Source organism: Ranitomeya imitator, chromosome 2, assembly GCF_032444005.1.
Source record: "Ranitomeya imitator isolate aRanImi1 chromosome 2, aRanImi1.pri, whole genome shotgun sequence".
Classification (NCBI taxonomy): Eukaryota; Metazoa; Chordata; class Amphibia; order Anura; family Dendrobatidae; genus Ranitomeya; species Ranitomeya imitator.
In genome coordinates this window covers 772,726,559-772,749,551 of record NC_091283.1, presented here as the reverse complement: position 1 = coordinate 772,749,551, position 22,993 = coordinate 772,726,559, and the positions used below count along the sequence as shown (strand labels likewise).

At 40.5% G+C, this 22,993-nt stretch overlaps 1 protein-coding gene across 1 annotated transcript in view; it reads right to left on the bottom strand.

Moving 5' to 3' along the window:
* SLC16A12 (solute carrier family 16 member 12) overlaps window positions 1-22,713 on the bottom strand; it is a 66,040-nt gene extending 43,327 nt beyond the window's left edge. Inside the window, exon 1 of the mRNA XM_069753492.1 lies at window positions 22,565-22,713. The gene's annotated coding sequence lies outside the window, so the exon portion shown is untranslated. The remainder of the gene's footprint in view (window positions 1-22,564) is intronic.
* Window positions 22,714-22,993: the final 280 nt, after the last annotated feature.

The following is a 22,993-nucleotide window of genomic DNA, read 5'->3' as shown; positions in this document are numbered from 1 at the left end:
AGTGTGAGTGGGCCCCCCTCTCTCCCCAGGGCCCCGGCATTTGCCCAGGTGCGCCGGGTGCTGACGCCGGCCCTGGGTCCACAAATCAATAGAATAAAGAGGATCATTGCATTACAAGTCAACTGTTGGGCTGCTGTGTCTGTCTTTGCATATTTTCTGAGACCAGATTACAAAAACATGGCAGTTAAATAGCGAGGGCCCCTCTGATGTGATTGTGTTTATCATCCACACATTGTTGGAGCGCCTTATTTTAATGCTAAAATATGATGTATAATACATGCCAGAATTCCATGCAGTAAAATGGTTATATGTGCCTGTTTCTAAGGGATAAAGTGCCCTATATTGTGTTATTTAGTGCTGTTAATACTTGTCTCTTAGTAATGGCATTACACGGTTCTATGCATTATCTGCTGTTTGTGCTAACAGTATTTTCTGAGTACTGTCTCTTTAAAACCAGATGCTGCTATTTGTGGAGGATAGCCCCGAGGATATGGCAATGGAGAAACAATGTGTGGGCACATTGTGATTAGAAGGTTGGTAACCCATTGACACCTGGTCACATAGGGAATATTCAAGGAGCTGACGCCATTTAATCAAGGTGATGGACCTTTTTTATGAAGAATACTGAAGTGGAGCAAAAAAAAAAATAAGCAGGGTGTTGGCAGGAGCATACCTAGTATCCTATATCACTTGTGTCTCTGCATATGGGCAACATCACAGCGGCTAATCTATCCACTAGCTCAGGGACAACTGAAAATTAGGCTCTCTACACAAGTTACCTCATTTCTATTGAGGGACCAGGTTGCCTTTAATGACTAACCATAGTTTTAAGTTTTTTATTTTATAAATTAATACTACACATGAAAATAAGCAACTTTTATAATATATCTTGCCAGAGAAATCTGCTTCTTCCACCTCTTGAATTGAGCTTCCACTTTCAATTCATAGGCAATAATATAATAAATAAATAGGTAAAATCTATATTCAGTGAAGTCACAGTTTCCCATTACTGAGATAGGAGACGGCAGTTGGTGCTTATAAGATTCTATGGAGAAGGAAAATTCCACTACAACACCGTTACAGTTTTCTTTAAAATGTTATAAAAATTGTCTTCTCCGCTCTTAGTAATGGGAAAACCTGTGTTCACTGAAGTCAGATCTTACCCATGAATTGAGAATTTTGAGAATGAATGGTCACTTCAGAAGGTGAAAGAACCGGATTTCTCTAATAACATACTGTATATTGCAAAGTTTCTTATATTCATGTGTATTATTGAGTTGAAAGAAATAAAAAATGGTTACTCTAACCATGCTGGTTAATCCACTTTTCTGTTATATAAAAACCTCTCCATAAACAAGAGTGACCAGCAATATTTAGTACCCTAACTTTTGCCTTGTCTGTTCCCACCAATCATGGGGAATTGGGTGGACTTCTCCAAGCGCAACTGAAGCCTATGAAACTTTCAATCCATTCTTTATATAACTTTGCAGATTGAGACACTTTTCTTAAAGGGACTCTGTCACCTGAATTTGGAGGGAACAATTTTCAGCCATAGGGGCGGGGTTTTCGGGTGTTTGATTCACCCTTTCCTTACCCGCTGGCTGCATGCTGGCTGCAATATTGGATTGAAGTTCATTCTCTGTCCTCCATAGTACACGCCTGTGCAAGGCAAGATTGCCTTGTGCAGGCATGTACTACGGAGGACAGAGAATGAACTTCAATCCAATGGAAAGGGTGAATCAAACACCCGAAAACCCCACCCCTATGGCTGAAAATTGTTCCCTCCAAATTCAGGTGACAGAGTCCCTTTAAGAAAAGTGTCTCAATCTGCAAAGTTATATAAAGAATGGATTGAAAGTTAAATATGCCGATGCTTCTCACAAAATTAGAATATCATCAAAAAGTTAATTTTTTTCAGTTCTTCAATGCAAAAAGTGAAACTCTTATATTATAGAGTCATTACAGACAGAGTGATCTATTTTACGTTTATTTATGTTAATGTTGATGATTATGGCTTACAGCCAATGAAAAACCAAAAGTCATTATCTCAGTAAATTAGAATAATTGTCAAAAACACCTGCAAAAACTTCCTAACCGTTTAAAAAGGTCCGTTAGTCAGTTTCAGTAGGCTCCACAATTATGTGGAAGACTGCTGACTTGACAGATGTCCAGAAGTCAGTCACTGACACACTCCACAAGGATGGGAAGGCAAAAAAGGTGATTGCTAAAGAAGCTGGCTGTTCACACAGTGCTGCATCCAAGCATATTAATGGAAAGTTGAGTGAAAGGAAAAAGTGTGGTAGAAAAAGGTGCACAAACAACCGGGATAACCGCAGCCTTGAAAGGATTGCCATTCAAAAATTTGGTAGAGATTGGACTGCTACTGGAATCATTGCTTCAAGAGCCACCACACACAGACGTATCCAGAACATGGGCTACAAGTGTCACATTCCTTGTGTCAAGCCACTCATGACCAATAGACAACACCAGAAGCGTCTTACCTGGACCAAGGAGAAAAAGAACTGGACTGTTGCTCAGTGGTCCAAGGTGTTGTTTTCAGATGAAAGTAAATTTTGCATTTCATTTGGAAATTAAGGTCCCAGAGTCTGGAGGAAGAGTGGAGAGGCCACAAACCAAGCTGCTTGAGGTCTAGTGTGAAGTTTCCACAATCAGTGATGGTTTGGGGAGCCATGTCATCTCCTGGTGTAGGTCCACTGTGTTTTATCAAGACCAAAGTCAGCGCAGCCGTCTACCAGGAAATTTCAGAGCACTTCAAGCTTCCCTCTGCTGACAAGCTTTTTGGTGATGGAAATTTCATTATCCAGCAGGAATTGGCACCTGTCCACACTGCCAAAAGTACCAATACCTGATTTAAAAACAACAGTATCACTGTGCTTGATTGGCAGGCAAACTCGTCTGACCTTAACCCCATAGAGAATCTATAGGGTATTGTCAAGAGGAAGATGAGAGACACCAGACCCAACAATGCAGAAGAGCTGAAGGCTGATATCAAAGCAACCTAGACTTCCATAACACCTCAGCAGTGCCACAGGTTGATCACCTCCATGCCACGCCGCATTGATGTAGTAATTGATGCAAAAGGAGCCCAACCAAGTATTGAGTGCATTTACTGAACATACATTTTAGTAGCCCAACATTCGGATTTTAGCATTTTAATTTTTCAAGCTGGTGTAATGAAGTATTCTAATTTACTAAGATAATGACTTTTGGGTTTTCATTTGCTGTAAGCCATAATCATCGACATTAACAGAAATAAACTCTTGAAATAGATCACTCTGTTTGTAATGACTCTATATAATATGAGTTTCACTTTTTGTATTGAAGAACTGAAATAAATTAACTTTTTGATGATATTCTAAATTAGTGAGAAGCACCTGTATATTCACTAGTATAGTACATTGATAATTACCACCTACTAACTTGATGTGTTCCCAAGTAATTCATGTCTTAGCATATTAACAATATTACCTGCTCTAACTTGTCTGTAGTGGAGAATTCACTTATGTTTAGGAACATTTCATGTTATCTTACAGAATATTTTTGGCACCTATCTCCTGCCCTATAAACCAATTGTGGTACAAGCATCCACTACACTTTCCCTAAAGCTGGAAAGATTAGGGTGGGACAAAGATGGGAGGATTTCAATTTTTTACATGTCATGTAATGGGTGTAAGGGTGTGTCTTACTGAAGTTTACATGTATGTATCAAATACTTTGGGCCTGATTCAAAACTTCTACACTAGAATTATGGCACAAAAAGCATTGAAAAGTCTTCAAATTTGGGCACTAAAATGTTGACACTTTAGGCATTCTCACACCATTTTTGCCCAGCCCCAACAAAGAGGATGGAGCTGGGGCAGGACAGGGTCAAGGCAAAGCCTCGCTCATCAAATTCGCGACCTTCCTTATGCCGCAAATATTATCCAGTCCGTGACTGGAGTTAGATTTGTGTCAAGACGCACACGATTTATCAAACATGCCAGATTCATTAAGCGTGATGTGCTGCTCAATGAATCAGGAGCACCTGACTCTAATTAGCGTCCTCATTAAGACCGAAATGAAAAACACTGGTCTTGATGAAAAAGGACCTTTGTCCCCAATCATATGTGGAAAATTATCCAGGAAATTATATCAATTTCATCAATTAATGGCTATCAAAGGGGATTTGTCCAAGATGCAAAAGAATAAGAATATCTTAGTAATGATTACAAGTATGTATACACCATATACTGGATGAAAGTTGGTTTTACGCAGAGCATGCCATTAATTTATAAGTGATGAAGGTCCATCCTCTGGGAGCCTTGCCTATCCTTAAAACAAAGTGGCAGGAGGTTTTTTTTTGGCAAATCTTCGAAAGCAGTGCTTCTCAACTCCAGTCTTCAAGTCCCACCAACAGGTCATGTTTTCAGGATTTCCTTAGTATTGCATAGGTGATGGAATTAATCCTTGCGCAGGTGATGAAATTATTACCTGTGCAATACTAAGGACTTATGTTATACCAGTACCTGCACCTACGTCCAAAGTAATCTTCCACATCAAGGCAAAGAATGAATGGAAAAACTACCAAGCAGGCTATTAAGTCATCTTTATTCCCAAGATTGAGGAATTATTAGTATGAAATTGTGATACAAAAGTCAGATATTTGGAATTGTTAATGCCACCAGGTAGAAGTTTTGGAACACGGGATCACAGTGATTGAATAGAGGCAAAACTGGACTTGGGGAAAGTGGGTATTGGTGTGTTTTATTTTCTAAAATTGTCAAGCAAATAGTAACAGAAATAAAATATGCAGAAAATGAAAACTCCTTTAATTCGACCCTCCCAGTATCTAAGAACAGTTGGGTTGCTACAAACGGTCTCTGTCCTGAAGATAAAATATAATCTACTGGAAAGACATTTTTATTTAACTTTGGATAAAATACATTGGAAATTAAGGAGCTTTCTGAACATGTTTATGAAAAAGATGTGATCTAACAGTGCAAGATCCATCTAGAGAACAGGCATTATTCCCTGTTTACAAAGATATTATTACCTTTATAAAAAGGGAATAATGTTATTTTACTGTTTATAAAGCAGCAACATATGGCTTTGTTAATGGAAAATTTAAAAAAATATTGCTTGGAAAGCAATGACGAAAAAAAACAAAAGCAATAAAATAAAATATGGAAGGGGCTTAAACTACACCTATTTGTAATCGACTCCCAACAGACAAGTATATATCTATTGCTTTCCATCAGTATTATACAGTAAAGCCCAGGCAATAATTCCAGGTAGGATCATAATTTAGAGACTCAGCAGTAACTGAGGACATCCCGTTCTTTCGTCAGAATCTAAAGCTATAACCCCATCGGTTACTCCTGTAAATTTCCATAGGTCCAGGCATATTCTGGAAATTTGTTTAAATTTTAACTCACGTTGGTATCAGCACAAGGTCGGATGGTTCTACTGTACAAGGTATAAAATGTGATACCTAGTTACCTAATAAGTAAGACAGAGAGGAATAGCCGGCGGTCAGACAGAACAGACACGGGGCAAGCCTTTTTGGAGATATACAGAGCATGTTTGATACAGACAGTACAAGGCATTTTACCGATTTAGGCGACATTTACAATCGTTCTAAGTGATCTTGCATCATGTAAACCAGTGTTCGGCTTTATTCACACAAGTGTCACGGCTTGTGTGTATCCAGCAGACAGTACTGGATCCTGATGAGCTCAATTGACGTTAAACACTCAGCCATTGAAATCTTAATGCGTATATTGAGGAGCGGTCACTGCCCTATAGTTATGACTCAAAAAAAATTGAGCTTGGGTTTAAGTTTAACATAAACCCAAGCTCAAGCATTTTGTGCAAGCCATGGCGTGGCCTCCCTCCCTTGAGCTGGATATTACATTTAAATAGCTTCCCATGGCTGGTATCCACAGTTTGGGACCTGATTCTTTGTCTGCCCTTATACACATTGAGTTCAACTCTGACACACGGTAAGGTGTCAGCAACAAGGTGACCCTGTTTAGGATGGTCATACACTGTCTAATATTAAAAATATTAGACTGTGTACGACCATCCCAAAAAGGGTCACTTTGCCAATGGTGGGATGGCTTTTAGGCTTAGTGTTTGCCAAGAACCTTATGTTATTTAGATGCAGTTTTGCTTTTTTTTTACTTATACAAAACCTACAAGAAAGAAAGTGATCATATATCTATGATTAGTCTTAAAGGCAAATATAAAGGCATCATAGTCCAGAACAGAATTCACTGTTCTGCTGCTATTGGAAACAGTCGAAACTTTTCTACGATTGTCTCCTTTATCTGAACATGGCTAACAGAAATCCCTGCACATGCCGCAAAAAAGCACTATTCACTGGTATAGAATGGAATTTTTCAGTTGTCCAAATACGGAACTAACCCTTAGGGCTCATACTCACTTGGGCGAAACTCGGATGAGTCTCGCATGTTAATACCCGTCACTGCTGCCAGCACTCAGATCGGAACATGCGGCTGCATAGGAATACATGCAGCAGCACGCTCCGCTCCTCTGTGCCAGGTGCAGTGCCGGGTATTGCCGTGCGAGACTCATCCGAGTTTCGCGCAAGTGAGTATGAGCCCTTATAATGCAGATGGCTTTTTCTGCAGACATTGACCAGCAAAGAATGCTTTGAGATTTCAAGTCTGAAGCTTTCATAAATCAATAGTTCAAATGAAAATAAGTTACTTTGTAATATTATCAGAGAAATCTGCTTCTTTCACTACCAGTACCGATCGTTAATTTTCAAAATTCTGAATTCACAGATAAAATCTGTCTTAAAGGGAATCTGTCACCCCAAAAATGGCCTATAAACTAATGCCTCCGGCATCAGGCACTTATCTACAGCATTCTGTAATGCTGTAGATAAGCCCCCCGATGTATCCTAAAAGATAAGAAAAACAGGTTATATTATACTCACCCAGGGGCGGTTTCGCTGCGGGGCGGTTTCGCTGCGGTCCGGTCAAATGGGCGTCGTGGTCCAGGGTACAGCACCTCCCATCTTCATACGATCACGCTGTCTTCTTGTCTTCTCGCCGCGGCTCCTCCACAGATGTACTTTGTGTGCCCTGTTGAGGGCAGAGCAAAGTACTGCAGTGCGCAGGCACCGGGAAAGGTCAGAGAGTCCTGGCGCCTACGCACTGCAGTACTTTGCTCTGTCAACAGGGCAGACAAAGTACACCTGAGCAGGAGCCATGGCCAGAAGACAAGAGGACAACATCGTATGAAGATGGGTATGCCGGACCCGGGCCGCGTCACCCATCAGACCGGACCTCAGCGGGACTGCCCCTGGGTGAGTATAATATAACCTGTTTTTCTTATCTTTCAGGATACGTCGGGGGTTTATCTTACAGCATTACAGAATGCTGTAGATAAGCCCCTGATGCCGGTGGTCTTAGTTTATAGGCCATTTTTGGGGTGACAGATTCACTTTAAGTGAAGACAGATTTTTTATATTAACCCCTTAATGACCGCCAATACGTCTTTTAACTGACCTTAGATATAAGAGAATAGTATCTCCATACAGATGACAATCCATCATCTGTCGGCTGTACACTATAGCTGACAACTTGCTGCACCAGCCACGATCAGTATTTGCACCTTCTAAATCTGTTTAACCCCTTAGATGCTGCTGTCAATAGTGACTACATCATTATAAATGGTTAACAGAGTGTGGGGGCTTCCTCTTTATCCCAATTGGTGCCCTCAGATCATGATTTTGCGGTCCTGATGTTTGCCATGGCAATTCATGACCAAATAGCGGCCTTAGAGTCTGACGGCTGTAGTAATCTGTTTAGAAGTTAGCAACATTTAGGTGGTAAAAATACACATTTTCATTTCTGTCATACCACTTTGCATTAATTCCTGTAAAGCACCTGAAGGGTTAATAAACTACCTGACAGCAGTTTTCAATATGTTTAGGGGTGCTGTTTTTAAAATGGTATCACGTTTGGGGTTTCCCAATATATGGGACCCCTAGAGTCACTTCAAACATGGATAAGTCCCTAAAAAAATAAATTTTGTAAATTTCTTTAAAAAAATGAAAAATTGCTGCTACATTTTTAAACCTCCTAAAATGCTAACAAAATAAAATAACATTTTACAAATAGTCCTGATGTAAAGCCGACATGTGGGAAATGTTATTTATTAATGGTTTTCTGTTGTATGACTATCTGGATTAAAGGGATAATCATTCAAATTTAGAAAATTGCTAATTTTTTAACATTTTTCTCAAATTTTTGATTTTTTTTATAAATAAACACAAAAAATGTTGAACTAAATTTACCATTATCATAAAGTATAATGTGTCACGAAAAAACAATCTCAAAATCACTGGGATTTGTTGAAGCGTTGCAGAGTTATTACCACATAAAGTGACACTGGTCAGATTTCAAAAATTTGGCTCGGTCACTAAGGGGTTAATGATCAGTCCTGGCAGAGAAAGAAACAGATTTACAAAGTTTTCTTCCTTTCATATGTACTATTGATTTATGAAATAAAAATTAACACAACAATTAGTTTTTAAAGACTTGTCCTTTATCTACCATTTGTTACTTTTGATGGTGATGCAATATGGAAGGTTGTAGAGCCTGTTAAAGATTTTGGATTTAAGTGGTATTTTTCTTGACTTTATGCCAAGACCTCCAACAACGTGGTTTTTGCAAATGACTACCAGCCTATAAAATGAACGTTTCTCTTGGTTGATATGTATTGCTGCTCCAGCATTTCTTCAGACAGCAGTAGAATGAGATGTACAGTTTTGTACTTGCTTAGTCATGATATCTAACTAAGCTACATTTTACTAGCTGACGACATATCCATTGTTTACATGCCGGTTATTTTGTGCTGATATGAGTACATTGGGTCAAGTAACTCCTCAAGAAAAATTCTTTTGTTGCCTTGCAGACAGACTTGTTTGAACAATCTCTTTGACGCTCACAAAAATGCTATAAATTTTAACTTCAGTGTTGGCGCTTCGACAACCAACTTTCTAACACAAGAGCCAAAGATGCTACAATTCACTAAAGAATGCTGAAATGTTTGAATATAGATCAGTTTTTATGTATTCCTTGCTTTATATGGTACAAAATCTTCCATAATGGAAAGTGTTGGCAAAGTGCTAGTAAGGTAAATCTTCACTGTCTTTTCACAAAATAGCAGCTGTGTGGAAACATCATGTAGCCACAGGTCAAGGGTCTGGTTGTCAGAGACATCTGCAATAAGACCTTCTCAGCTTGTTGTTCAACTTTCTTAAAGAAATGTTTTTGTTATTTGACTCAAAGCCGTACCGAAAACCACAAACGATAGTTTGCTTGCTCATCCCTGCAACGTTGCTTCCACAAGACGTTCTGTGGAATCATAGTGTGACGCTGGCTATTGTCATTTTGCAGGAATGAGCCATGAGGCAGGGAAGTTAAGAAGTTCGGGGTCAAATGCCAAGAGTGTACGTCAAAGGCAAGATAAAAGTGTAAACAGGTCACGATCCGAGGACAGCAGTCCAAAATAGTGCCAATCTAGACAAAGGAGCTAAGCAAACATGGAAGCAAAGGCAAGGTCTGAGGTCACACAGCAGTACACTAAAGCACAAGTCAGGAATTCCACAGAGCAAAGCTACAACAGACTATGGGATGATCATTGCTAGCCAGCTAAATGGCCAGGTGATCACCCTGAAAGGCAAACACTGAGCAAGCCCAGCAGGCAGAGTCTGTGATTGGACAGATGAGTAATCCTAAATTTGCATGGGGACAAACCAGCATGCCCCAGTCTCTGACTAGGCGACTGAACTATCCCTAATTAGCACGAGGATATCCAGCACACTCCAGTCCCTGCTTAGGCAGCTGAGATATCCCATTGACAATACTGACAGCCCAGTAGGCCCCTGCCATCTAATGGGCGGCTGAGCTGTCGCTCACAGCGTCCCTATGAGACAGTGAGCGGTGACACATAGGAAATGGAAAATTATAACTTCTCCAGACATTGTGTTGTAAGAAGGCTCAAAGCTAGTTTAGAGAGTCCCTTTAAATATCTAGGGGACAAATTGGCTCCCCCAAGAACCAAGGAGAAGTCCAATGGCTATTTACTTTTTTTCACTCACAAGTGCTTACAAACTTTAGGAATAGCTAACTACAAACACCATAGTTCTCATACAGAGAAGAGAAGCTTGGTGTGACTGTCTTATTTAGAGGCAATAAACATTAGACTTTAACAATTCTCTGCAAAAGGTGATAGGTTTAAAGGGGTGGTCCAGCACCTAAAAAATATATTTTCTGGTATCGCTGCCCCATCTGAAGACCTTCTGGATCCTGAGTGATGGATGCTATTGGAGATGTGAGTGCAGCGCTGGCACTCTGCTTCTATTTCCACTGCCGTAGCTTCTGTGAAAGATGACATCATCAGGGGGCGGAGATAGAAGCAGTGAGTGACCCCAACATTGCCACACAGCTTCTAGCACTGCTCTCAAACACCAGGGGCGGCACTGGTGTCGCTCACTGCTGCTATCTCGGCCCCCTGACAAGGTCTTCTTTCACAGAAGCTATGGAGACGGCGATAGAAGCAGAGTGTTGGCGCTGCTCACTGTGACATCATGTTTGAGACTCCACAGGAATCTCAATATAACCCCTACTATTTTCCAACATAAAGTACACCCCTACAAAGTGAGAATGATCTGTCCTACTACAATGGAAACGCGTTACTGATAAAGATTATGGACTGCTCCCATAAGCCATATTTTTTTCCTTTTTTGACCTGGATGCATTTTTTGGAAGCCAAGAATAGTTTTTGCACTTCATTTTAATAAAAAATGTTGCATTGTTTGGCTTTTACAGGTTGTTTTTCTGCATTTTGCTGCCTGAAGTAGAACAATCAGAGGTATAATTGGAACATGTCACTACTTAAGCCTTTTTCACCCACTCCTTGTTTTGGCTTACAAATACTGCTGTAAAATATTGAACATGACCTAAGGTTAGCTTTACATGGGACTCTGGCTTCATGGCCAAAGTTTCTTAGATGCAATACCAATCAGTTCGTTCATATTGTCAATCGAGATAAACAGTTTGCAAAAAATCTGACACAGTTAGACTTTTTGCAACTTGCTGTCGCAGTGCCCTCAGGGGCGCAATGCGACCCCATCAATTTGTATTGTGCCAACATGTAGCAGTGACACCTAGCAAACTTTGGCCTCTTGATCTTTGTCTGTCAAAGTGTTTCAAGGTTTTGTATCTGTCAGTGATTAAGAACTTGTTTAGAAGTGGCAAGTCCACACCACCTAGCTCTGTCAAAATAAAGGGAGGGGTATTCTGAATATTTACAAAGTGAAAGAAAATCCTGTCTTTTCTATACGGGTCATGTGTATCAGTTTTTTCAAGTCCCGTAGAACACCATGTATCTTCATGAATGCACAAGCCTATAAGTTGTGGCAGGAACACGTGAAGAACGTATGATCCAAGCCTGCTCTGACATCAGCCTATCCCTGCTGACAGGAAAATGAGGCTGATTTCTTCTCGCTGCTTGTGGGAACAAGCCACATGTGCTGTGCTTTGTACTGACCGCGGTCCGCACCAACTCTTTCCAAGGTAAATAGTGCGACCTGCAACTTTCGCATCCTTTCGTTCAGAGTTCAACATGAGCGTAGTCCCAGGAGATACTGTAAATGCCGACCTATGCTTGTGACCTGCTTCACCCTCATGTAATCTGTGTACACACTGAATCCACAAATGTGCAATCACAAAAAAAAAAGCTAATAAAAATTGGGGAAAATCAGGAATCCATAATACCTAGTTACTGTATCTATTTGTTAGCATGAACAGCTAAAAAATCCTATAAGGGGTTAAAGTGATTATCATTCGAGAAGTGGGCTGTGTGACCCCATAGAGGTAGTCAGGGAATCTGCTGTGGGACCCATGGAACGAGGTGGCTCAACCCAGGTTATGTAATCATTCTTCCACATCAGTAGTGTAAAAATGTGCGGGGCTCCATCTTTCCCATTTACAAATAGAGACGTGGCCATGGTGTCATAAGGCTGTAATAACTTACTAGGAATGGATAAGAGGCGATAGGGAGCGTGAGGGCATTTTACTATTGCAGTTCAGGGGACGATGTCTAGTTATCCTTAGATTTGGTCAATTTACAAGACAAATTATTTTGTAATTCACACACAAGACTGGCACAAATTAGCATTTATCTTTGTTGCCTTGCACAGGAGAACACATCCCATGTTATTTCTTCAAAGGAACTTACATAAGGACTATTCATTAGGTGTTGAGGAGAGGCAAGTTTGGCATCTAAATAGGAAGGATTCTTTACAGTTAGAGCAGTAAGACTGTGGAATGTCATACCGCAAAAGGTAGTATTGGAAAACATTGTATCAGCATTTACAGTGGGGCAAAAAAATATTTAGTCAGTCAGCAATAGTGCAAGTTCCACCACTTAAAAAGATGAGAGGCGTCTGTAATTTACATCATAGGTAGACCTCAACTATTGAAGACAAACTGAGAAAAAAAAATCCAGAAAATCACATTGTCTGTTTTTTTAACATTTTATTTGCATATTATGGTGGAAAATAAGTATTTGGTCAGAAACAAAATTTCATCTCAATACTTTGTAATATATCCTTTGCTGGCAATGACAGAGGTCAAACGTTTTCTGTAAGTCTTCACAAGGTTGCCACACACTGTTGTTGGTATGTTGGCCCATTCCTCCATGCAGATCTCCTCTAGAGCAGTGATGTTTTTGGCTTTTCGCTTGGCAACACGGACTTTCAACTCCCTCCAAAGGTTTTCTATAGGGTTGAGATCTGGAGACTGGCTAGGCCACTCCAGGACCTTGAAATGCTTCTTACGAAGCCACTCCTTCGTTGCCCTGGCGGTGTGCTTTGGATCATTGTCATGTTGAAAGACCCAGCCACGTTTCATCTTCAATGCCCTTGCTGATGGAAGGAGGTTTGCACTCAAAATCTCACGATACATGGCCCCATTCATTCTTTCATGTACCCGGATCAGTCGTCCTGGCCCCTTTGCAGAGAAACAGCCCCAAAGCATGATGTTTCCACCACCATGCTTTACAGTAGGTATGGTGTTTGATGGATGCAACTCAGTATTCTTTTTCCTCCAAACACGACAAGTTGTGTTTCTACCAAACAGTTCCAGTTTGGTTTCATCAGACCATAGGACATTCTCCCAAAACTCCTCTGGATCATCCAAATGCTCTCTAGCAAACTTCAGACGGGCCCGGACATGTACTGGCTTAAGCAGTGGGACACGTCTGGCACTGCAGGATCTGAGTCCATGGTGGCGTAGTGTGTTACTTATGGTAGGCCTTGTTACATTGGTCCCAGCTCTCTGCAGTTCATTCACTAGGTCCCCCCGCGTGGTTCTGGGATTTTTGCTCACCGTTCTTGTGATCATTCTGACCCCACGGGGTGGGATTTTGCGTAGAGCCCCAGATCGAGGGAGATTATCAGTGGTCTTGTATGTCTTCCATTTTCTAATTATTGCTCCCACTGTTGATTTCTTCACTCCAAGCTGGTTGGCTATTGCAGATTCAGTCTTCCCAGCCTGGTGCAGGGCTACAATTTTGTTTCTGGTGTCCTTTGACAGCTCTTTGGTCTTCACCATAGTGGAGTTTGGAGTCAGACTGTTTGAGGTGTGCACAGGTGTCTTTTTATACTGATAACAAGTTTAAACAGGTGCCATTACTACAGGTAATGAGTGGAGGAAAGAGGAGACTCTTAAAGAAGAAGTTACAGGTCTGTGAGAGCCAGAAATCTTGATTGTTTGTTTCTGACCAAATACTTATTTTCCACCATAATATGCAAATAAAATGATAAAAAAAACAGACAATGTGATTTTCTGGATTTTTTTTTCTCAGTTGAGGTCTACCTATGATGTAAATTACAGACGCCTCTCATCTTTTTAAGTGGTGGAACTTGCACTATTGCTGACTGACTAAATACTTTTTTGCCCCACTGTATATAGGGGCCAGGAGCTTTTCTCACAACTTATGGCATTGTAGGTTATAAATAATCTGCTGTGCCTTCAGGTGTAATCGTGGACAGGTTACTTGAAATCTCTTGCCCGCCAGTTTCTGCTGTGGGGCATACAGTTATCCCAACAACCTCGGAATTCCGGCCTCCAGTTACTTGGGCTGATTCTGGAGTGAGCCCTCCCACAGCTCCACTCCCAGTATCTTTCCTTTCCTTTGCCTCTGCTCCCCTCACAGTCTCTCACAGACTGCCCTGTCAGGAGCTGCAGAACCATGTGTCTGCACGACCCCAGCTCTCCTCAAGACTGACTACCTAACTCCTCCCCCAGCCAGAATATATAGGGAAACCACCCACAAACTGGATCAGAGCTCCCCCTTCTGGCCTGGAGTCAGAACAGTGTTGTGTGTACGTATAACCTGGTAAAGGGAACTTCCTCGCTTCCAGGCATGGCATCACCGTCCCTGTGAGGAAGGCAATACCACTGTAACAACAGGCTTCCTGGGGTGTTACATTACCAGCTAATGGGGGGTGTTCTTCACACTTTTACATTGTCCATTCAGTGGTGAGAGTATCACACTGTGCAGGGGCACAACCCAACAAACAACAACTGGTTGTCAATGTATTCACAGATTTTCAGGAGGAATGAGGCATTGCAGGATTACAAGCTATTTTATTCCCAAGAGCAGCACAAGCCAACCATGATTCACGTTGTTTTCGTCTCCAGTGCCATAATGAGTCGTGGAGTAAAAACTACAAGATGTGTGGACTACAACCTATCCATGCTGCTACTGGGAGAAAAGTTGCTAATCAAAGTGATCCAAAATGCAATATATGAAGAGGTTAGTTCCAAGACGTGGAAAAGCACTTTTAAAATGAAAGCGTGAGAAGATCTTTCAGTGATACCCGAAGCAAATAGTATGAACAGTCTCAATTCTTCCAGATTCATTTTCTTTCCAAATAGCTAGAATTACTGTAATTTACCATGTCTCCTTACATGATTCATTAACTTCTAAATGAAGAACGTGCAAGGAAACCAAGCATGAGAGGAGACACCACAGACAGACATCACATGTCTTCTCTTAGGGCGTCATGGTGATCAATCCTTGTTAAAGTTTAGGGCATGTATTTTGTAGTAAAATCTTTTACACAGTATTCATTACAGAGAGACTACTGATTATATATGTAAAACTAAACATTTCACAATGAAAATTATCCCTAGGAATAGAAGCTTTTGAAGAAGAATACATAAACAACTTCTACGTACTAATTTAATATCTGACAGATAGCCACATTATCACTAGAACTTGAGGAAAAAAAGCTATTCTATCAAGAGGTACAGTATATGGACATAAAATAAAAAATAAAGTGAACTGAAATTCAAGCCATTTTTCAACAAGCCCAAAAATGCACTGGCTGCACCTTCTTCTACATGACTGGAATAATCAAATTAACTCTGTAGAGATGATATGAAATTCCAAACTGACAGGTTGAACAAAAAGGTTCTCCAAAAACATGCATCCTAACTGACCCAACAAAACCCGGCCTGACATCCCCTCTATTCACACAATAAGCCAACATTTCTCGTAAAAAATTTGACCTCTCTTACTTTGAAGATGGGGGTTAGTAGATTTAAAGGAATCATATAATTAGTTTATTTTAAGAAAAAAAGAATCTGCTTTTTGAAAAAAATACATTTACCCCATTTAGCAATTTGTCACGTATATTCTATCACTTTAGAAATCTTCACTATTGGATTTAAAATTACACACAAGCCCTGTTCTGATTGAAAAAATACAAAAAAAACAACAAAAATCTAATGAGTTGCTCAACATTTATCTCTCCATACATCCCAACTTAAGGTCAGAAATCTGCTGGTTTCCTCACAGTTTCAGACTTGGTTTTCGGAATTGGACTACATTCACCCATCACCCATGTGCTGTCCAGTTTTTGGAGTTTTTTTTCTTCTTCTTTCAGGCAGCACATGGACCCATAGTGTTTCATTGATCCAGACACACGTCCTTTTTAGAAATGGATCCGTATCTCTGGTCTGTGAGACTCAGAGCACGTCCTATTCTTGGTTTGCAGGTCAGACTTAACCATTAGTCTATGGGTATCTGTGTAAAACAGGTGAAACATGGAAGACGGGCTTTGAAAAATGCATGAAACACGAATGAAAAACTACAGTACACTAATCTATTGTTAAAACTCAATAAATAAAAGTGCAGACAGTTCACCTTCATCTTTTAAAAAGTATGCAGCATGCAAAACGGATGACTCATGATGAAAGAAAAACAGTCCGTTTCTTAAAAAGTCACATGGATCTGTGTATGTAGCCGTACTTTATTGGTGTACAACCATATCAACAAGATTTAATGGGCTATTTGTGAACAACCCACGAGAAATAGACCATAGAGGCAAGAGGTTACCTCAAACTGTGGCCCAAATGGGGTTGTCTTCTGATGCACCCTTGTGGCCCACTGCTGTGTCAGGACCCACTATGCTCATAAACAGTAGCAAAAACTATTTCCAAAGATTATCTCTTTGGGTATTTTGAGATTTAGAACATTTTTGTCAAAAGTGCCATCCTATGCAGTTTGATACTGTTAAGAAAGATCATCACTCTTGGCCGAGCATACTTCTATACTTCCCCACACTGAATAAAGGTACCTTCACACTGAACGATATCGCTAGCGATCCGTGACGTTGCAGCGTCCTGGCTAGCGATATCGTTCAGTGTGACACGCAGCAGCGATCAGGCCCCTGCTGTGATGTCGTTGGTCGGGGCAGAAAGTCCAGGACTTTCTTTGGTCGCTGGCTCTCCCGCTGACATTGCTGAATCGGCGTGTGTGACACCGATTCAGCGATGTCTTCGCTGGTAACCAGGGTAAACATCGGGTTACTAAGCGCAGGGCCGCGCTTAGTAACCCGATGTTTACCCTGGATACCATCCTAAAAGTAAAAAAAAACAAACGCTTCATACTTACCTTCCGCTGTCTGTCCCCGGCGCTGTGCTTTCCTGCACTCACTGTGAGCACAGCGGCCGGAAAGCAGAGCGGTGACGCTTTCCGGCCGCTGTGCTCACAGCCAGTACAGAGAAGCACAGCGCCGGGGACAGACAGCTGAAGGTAAGTATGAAGCGTTTGTTTTTTTTTACTTTTAGGATGGTATCCAGGGTAAACATCGGGTTACTAAGCGCGTCCCTGCGCTTAGTAACCCGATGTTTACCCTGGTTACCGGCATCGTTGGTCGCTGGAGAGCGGTCTGTGTGACAGCTCTCCAGCGACCAAACAGCGACGCTGCAGCGATCCGGATCGTTGTCTGGATCGCTGCAGCGTCGTTTAGTGTGAAGGTACCTTAACACTTTTTATCAGATAATGGCTGATGGCTGATTCATGCAGCATCATTTCAATACACCTATTTATAAATACAAGTGAACGGAGTGAAGCCAAGCACGTCTAGTTGTAATGTGGCCGAAAGTATGCAAATCACATACATGTGGCCATGCGGTCGCCTGCTCTCGGCAGCAATATCGGAGAGCCACCATACGCAGCATGCTGTGAGAACCTAGACGTCTGCAGTCAGGGACACAGAAGACCTCACAACTCCTTTATCCTTCAATCTTCCTGGAAGACCCAGCATGTCTACGTGCCACAGATTATTGATTTTTAGTGACCACAGCGGGAGGCATTGTTCTTCCTGTGGAGGCACTGCAGTTATACAGTATTAAACCCCTCAGGCTTCGTCTTCCAATAGATCCCTATGGTTAGCATATTTTCAGGGCACCATTCTTAAAGGAAAAAAAGTATCAAAAGTAGAAATCCTTTAATAATAATAATAATAATAATCTTTATTTTTATATAGAGCTAACATATTCCGCAGCGCTTTATCTATCTTTATCACATTATCTACGCTGTCCCCGATGGGGCTCACAATCTAAATTTAAGATTGTCGTAATTCCATCCTTTAATTTTCTACAACACACTTTTATTGACAACCCTCTATTCCCCTGGATGTCAGTAAATGGTCGCACTAAGTAAAATAACATTAATGATTACTACACTTATTGCGCAGATTTCGATGACAGAGGAGTCATGTGAATTTTGCAACACTCTGTAAATGAAACACTGGTTAACTCAGTGACTATTTCTACCATTACTGTAAATGTTCTGTATATATAACTCCCTCCCGACAGTTTTGGCATTTGTGGTACAGAGCAATGTGTAACTAATGATGGTGGCTCTTGGCCCTACAGTTTATCAGGAAATGTGCGCTGCTGGAGGAAGGGAGCAGTAATTATGGTAGTGGGAGAATAATTGCATGTGACACGAATGTGGAGGTTGGGAGATAAGGAGAAAGCCAGATGTACATTTCATGGACTAATTAGGTGACATCTCCATCAATTACCCCTTCAGTCGAAGAAATGACATAGGTGTAGTAAAAATACTCAACATTGTGCAAAATCAGATGATTCTTTTGGGGAATCTTATGCAAGAGGTACTGAAAATTGAAAGTAAAATAAAACATGCTAACTTTCTACAATATGTTCAAACATCCAAATGGGAACAATAGTCAGTATTCTTACTAAACCATTAGAACCAACTCTCTAAGCTTGTTTCAGTGTCCTCCGGTACCTCAGTCAGCATGTCCAAGAGCTTTTGTTTTGCCATGTTTTTCCCATGGAAAAAAATTAGTCTTTTAAAGTAACATCAAAGGAAATTTCTGATTTAAATATGGGGTAGATGTGCAGTACCTGGCCGCAGCCACTATCAGTAAATGGCGCAGTTCCGTAATTGAGCACTTCCGGTCGTTGCCGCCACCGAGGACAGATGATTGGAGGTGTTGCTGGGTGCCCTACCCCAGCCGATCAGGCATTGAAGGAGATGTCATCAATGTCAAAGTACTGGACAACCTCTTTAACTCTAACATGTCTGTTTTAGTATCAACTACTTTCAGGAGGAATAACAGGAACAATGCATAAAACAGTTCTAGGCAAAGGTGAGTTGATATTTCACGCCATTAGGCATACAGTAAGTCTTTGGGAAGCCATGTAATTTATGAACATCATACTAGAAAGCTTTACGCGTGATCAACTAATATGTCTAACGTGAAAATAGGAATATCCAAGTGCTGATTTAGGTTTGAAGGGGTTAAAGTATTGTATGCAGTGTAGAATGCAGGCAGGGGGGACTAATGGCAAAGTCCACACAATTCACAGATAAGTGGCGAACAAAAAAATGTCCTGGTAAATGGAATTCATTGGAATGATTCTTACAGGGCAAGGCCAAATGTTTTCCTGGAACAAGAACTGCCCTGGTGTAAATTCATTTGTATTTTTTTTACTGTACATTATATTCAACATTTTGTAAAAACAATAATAATAATAATTAAATTGATAAAAAAAGACAAAAACACAAAATTTGGAACCCATCTTATCAGAAAACTATACACCATTCACTTCAATACAGTCCATTCTGAATACCCCCAACATCTGCTTTTATCCATATTCGCATTAGATTATCGGAAATTAATACTCATTTACACATAAGGACCTGGTTAGTTATATTAGCTCATCCCATCTAAACACAGATTTAGGCATCATGCACTCGTGCACAGGTTTGTATCGCGGCGTAAGAAACCTTTGTTAGCCATTTCTAGGTGTGCTGCCATACTGGCCTGGGTACGAGTGTGTGATGCCTGAAGATGAATGTACCGAGACATTCTTAATAAAAATCTGCTGCCATCTACCAGGATGATGAAGATGAAACGAGGGTGGACGTTTCAGAAAGACAGTGATCCCAAACACACAGCCAAGGAAACTCTCAATTTGTTTCAGAGAAAGGAAAATAAAGCTGCTAGAATGGCCCAGCCAATCCCCGGACCTGAATCCAACAGAAAATTTATGGCAAGAACTAAAGTTCAGAGTTCATAGAAGACCACAGGACCTTCAGGATTTGAAGAGTGTTTGTGTGGAAGAATGGGCCAAAATCACACCTGAGCAATGCCTGAGACTAGTTTCTCAAAACAGGAGGTCTTAAAGCTGACATCACCAACAAAGGCTTTTGTATAAAGTATTAATTAGATTTCAGTAAGCGTATTCAATACTTTTTCCTGTGTCATTTCTCATTATTACATATAACGTAAATGATGGACATCTATGGTTTGACTACTTTGCCTGTGTGGAATGGATGGGTTGTTATTGACATCTGGTGAAAATGTCATGTCAATAGTGCCTTTAGAAATACATTTACTTACATGTTCAATAGCTATTTCACCTGATGTACTGATATAGAATTTAGAATATGAGACCCATTGTGGACAGTGATGATGTCTGTAAAATGCTAGGGAATATGATGGCGCTATATAAAGGAGTGAAACAAATATACCGTAAAGTGCATATGAAAGTAATCATATTTCTGATCTGTTTATAGTATAAAGTGTATGCAGCCTACACGGACAGGCCCTGGTAATAAAGCCGACCCTGTTGTTGTTATTGTTACTTCAGAGCACATTCCATTATAGGACACGCATGGCCACCAAATGTTTCACATGTCTTTTTCCCAGCCTTACTCAGTGCTGCCACCTAGTGCATGTTCACACCACTTATGGCATATTGTTTTAAAAGGAACGTGCCAGAATTTGTCACTTGACATGAAAATCTGCGTCACATTTGGAGTAATGTCAGGCAGAAAATGTGAACGTCATTAAGCTACATAGGATCAAACGGTATTTTATTATTCCCTTTCCAGTAAGAGGAGTAATGGAGAGATCTTGCCAAACTAAGGAAATAAGGGTGATGTTAGTTATTACAAATGTCAATGTTTGTTTCTCTGTTTAATGCACAAATGGAGTAAAGGATTTTCTAAAGGAATAGGAGGCTGTATAATATCTGATAAAAGATCATGCTCATTGATTTTTTAAATATCTAAAATAATAATACTTGGTTGATAATCCAAGAGGGGAAAAACACAAGCAATAGAGGTGTATTGGTATGGTATACATTTTGGTATGCAGATATGTTAAGAAGCTTAGTTACTGGGTCGGCGTTAGGGGCTGGCAGAATAGGCACCTGCCTAGGGTCCCCAGCCCGTAGCCACTCATGAGTCAGAAGGGCCCACCCGGCGCCGCCGCCCCCCATGCACCACATTCAACTGTATGGGCATGATTAGCACACCTCAGGTAATAGTATAGTAGCCAATCAGATACTGATCGTTTGCCATAACTCAGTAAGGGCTCATGCAGACCAAAGTATTTTTGGTCTGACTGTGATCCTACAAAGCATCACATTGCACTTGAACTAATGTTATTCTATAGGGCTTTACACATGTCCAATTTTTCCTCAGACAGGGTCTGTTGTAGGAAAAAAAATTGCAGCATGCATGATTTGCATCTGTAAATCTGATCGCACTCAGCAATGCCAGTCAATGTGTCTGTGCCCAAAAAATAAAAAAATTGGAGAGCACTCAGATGACATCCGACTGCAGTCCAGTTTTCATGGACTGAATGTAGACATTTGTTTTACATCTTCTACACATCTGAGAAAGTCGAATCAAGCGCATTAACCTTTGATCAGACTGTCATTAACCTAATCGGCCCGATTCTCTCAGATGAGAGGCAATGTGACCCTTGCCCAATAGAAAACTATGAATTTATTCAACCAAAACATATGGCAGAATTTCCTACTCATTGAGTGTGGAGGCCAGAGCTAGTCTTATGTAAACGACATGCAGTGTATAATCCTTCACTTTATTACACACATTGCCTCTCCCCAGCCCGAGGCCATTACCTGACCTGCCCTCCTCTGCTGGAGCATAAAGATCTGCATTACAAACATCTCTCCAGATGATGGTGAGATCATCTAAACCAACACTACGAAGAGTTAACAACAAGACAGAGAGAAAAAGAAGAAAAGGCCAAGACAAAATAGAGAGTAGAAAGACGTAAAGTGATTTCCAATATAAATATTATAATCAAGCCGGGAAATATTTTTTGGGGGAAAAAAGTTATGCAGTTATACAATAACAAAATGTCGTTCAGTTCCAAAATTAGACAGCGCAGAATAAAAAGAACCGTTTTAAGATGCCTAATCTTTTTCGTTTGAGAAAGTGGTGCAAATTTTGTCAAAATCGTATGATTTTGACAAAATTTGCACCACTTTCTCAAACGATAAAAGATCTTGAATATATATTTTTTCAACCCAATGTGCAAAACTTACAATTAAATATATATATAGTTTAGATTGTAAGATAATGAGAAAAACTGTCTTCTCTAATTATATGTAATCATTATTTCAGCCTCATCTCTAAATAAACTAAGTAGCAATAACATCATATTATAGTTTATTTGGAGACAAGGCTAAAATAATGATAGCTTATAAAGACGATATAAAAGCAATAATTATATGAAACCACAAACACCAACTTATGTCACTGCATTTTCTTACAGGACCTATTGGATGTGATGTAGACCCCGCTTCCTTCTCATTTATACAGATTAAAGGAATTCCTGCCATAACTTCTGTAGATTACGCTGAGATCTGCTTACCATAGACTGAGTTCCGGGTCAGACAAGCAGCAGCCTCAGCTCTTTATATCCAATGCGTGTTATCTAAGCCCACACAGATCCAGAGGAAATTTGCAAATTCTCCACATGTCAGCTCTATGTCTCCGCTCTGATGCTGAGCCACAGTATTCAAACTCAGGTGCCTGTACTGTAATGCTAAGTACTTGCACTCCACCCCCTGAACTGCTCCTGCCAATGCTGAGCCATGGTGTCCCCGCTCGTAAATCACTAGAATCAGGTTACAGGATTTTATTTTCTACTTATTAGCTACCCATAACTCAACACACACTTTCATCCTTTCCCTATAAAATCCAATGGGGTCGCCTTCAATACAGTAATTTGAACATGGCATATTGTTGTCTATGTAGCACCAAAAACTCGAAAGCACTTTACAAATCAGAGGGTACATGT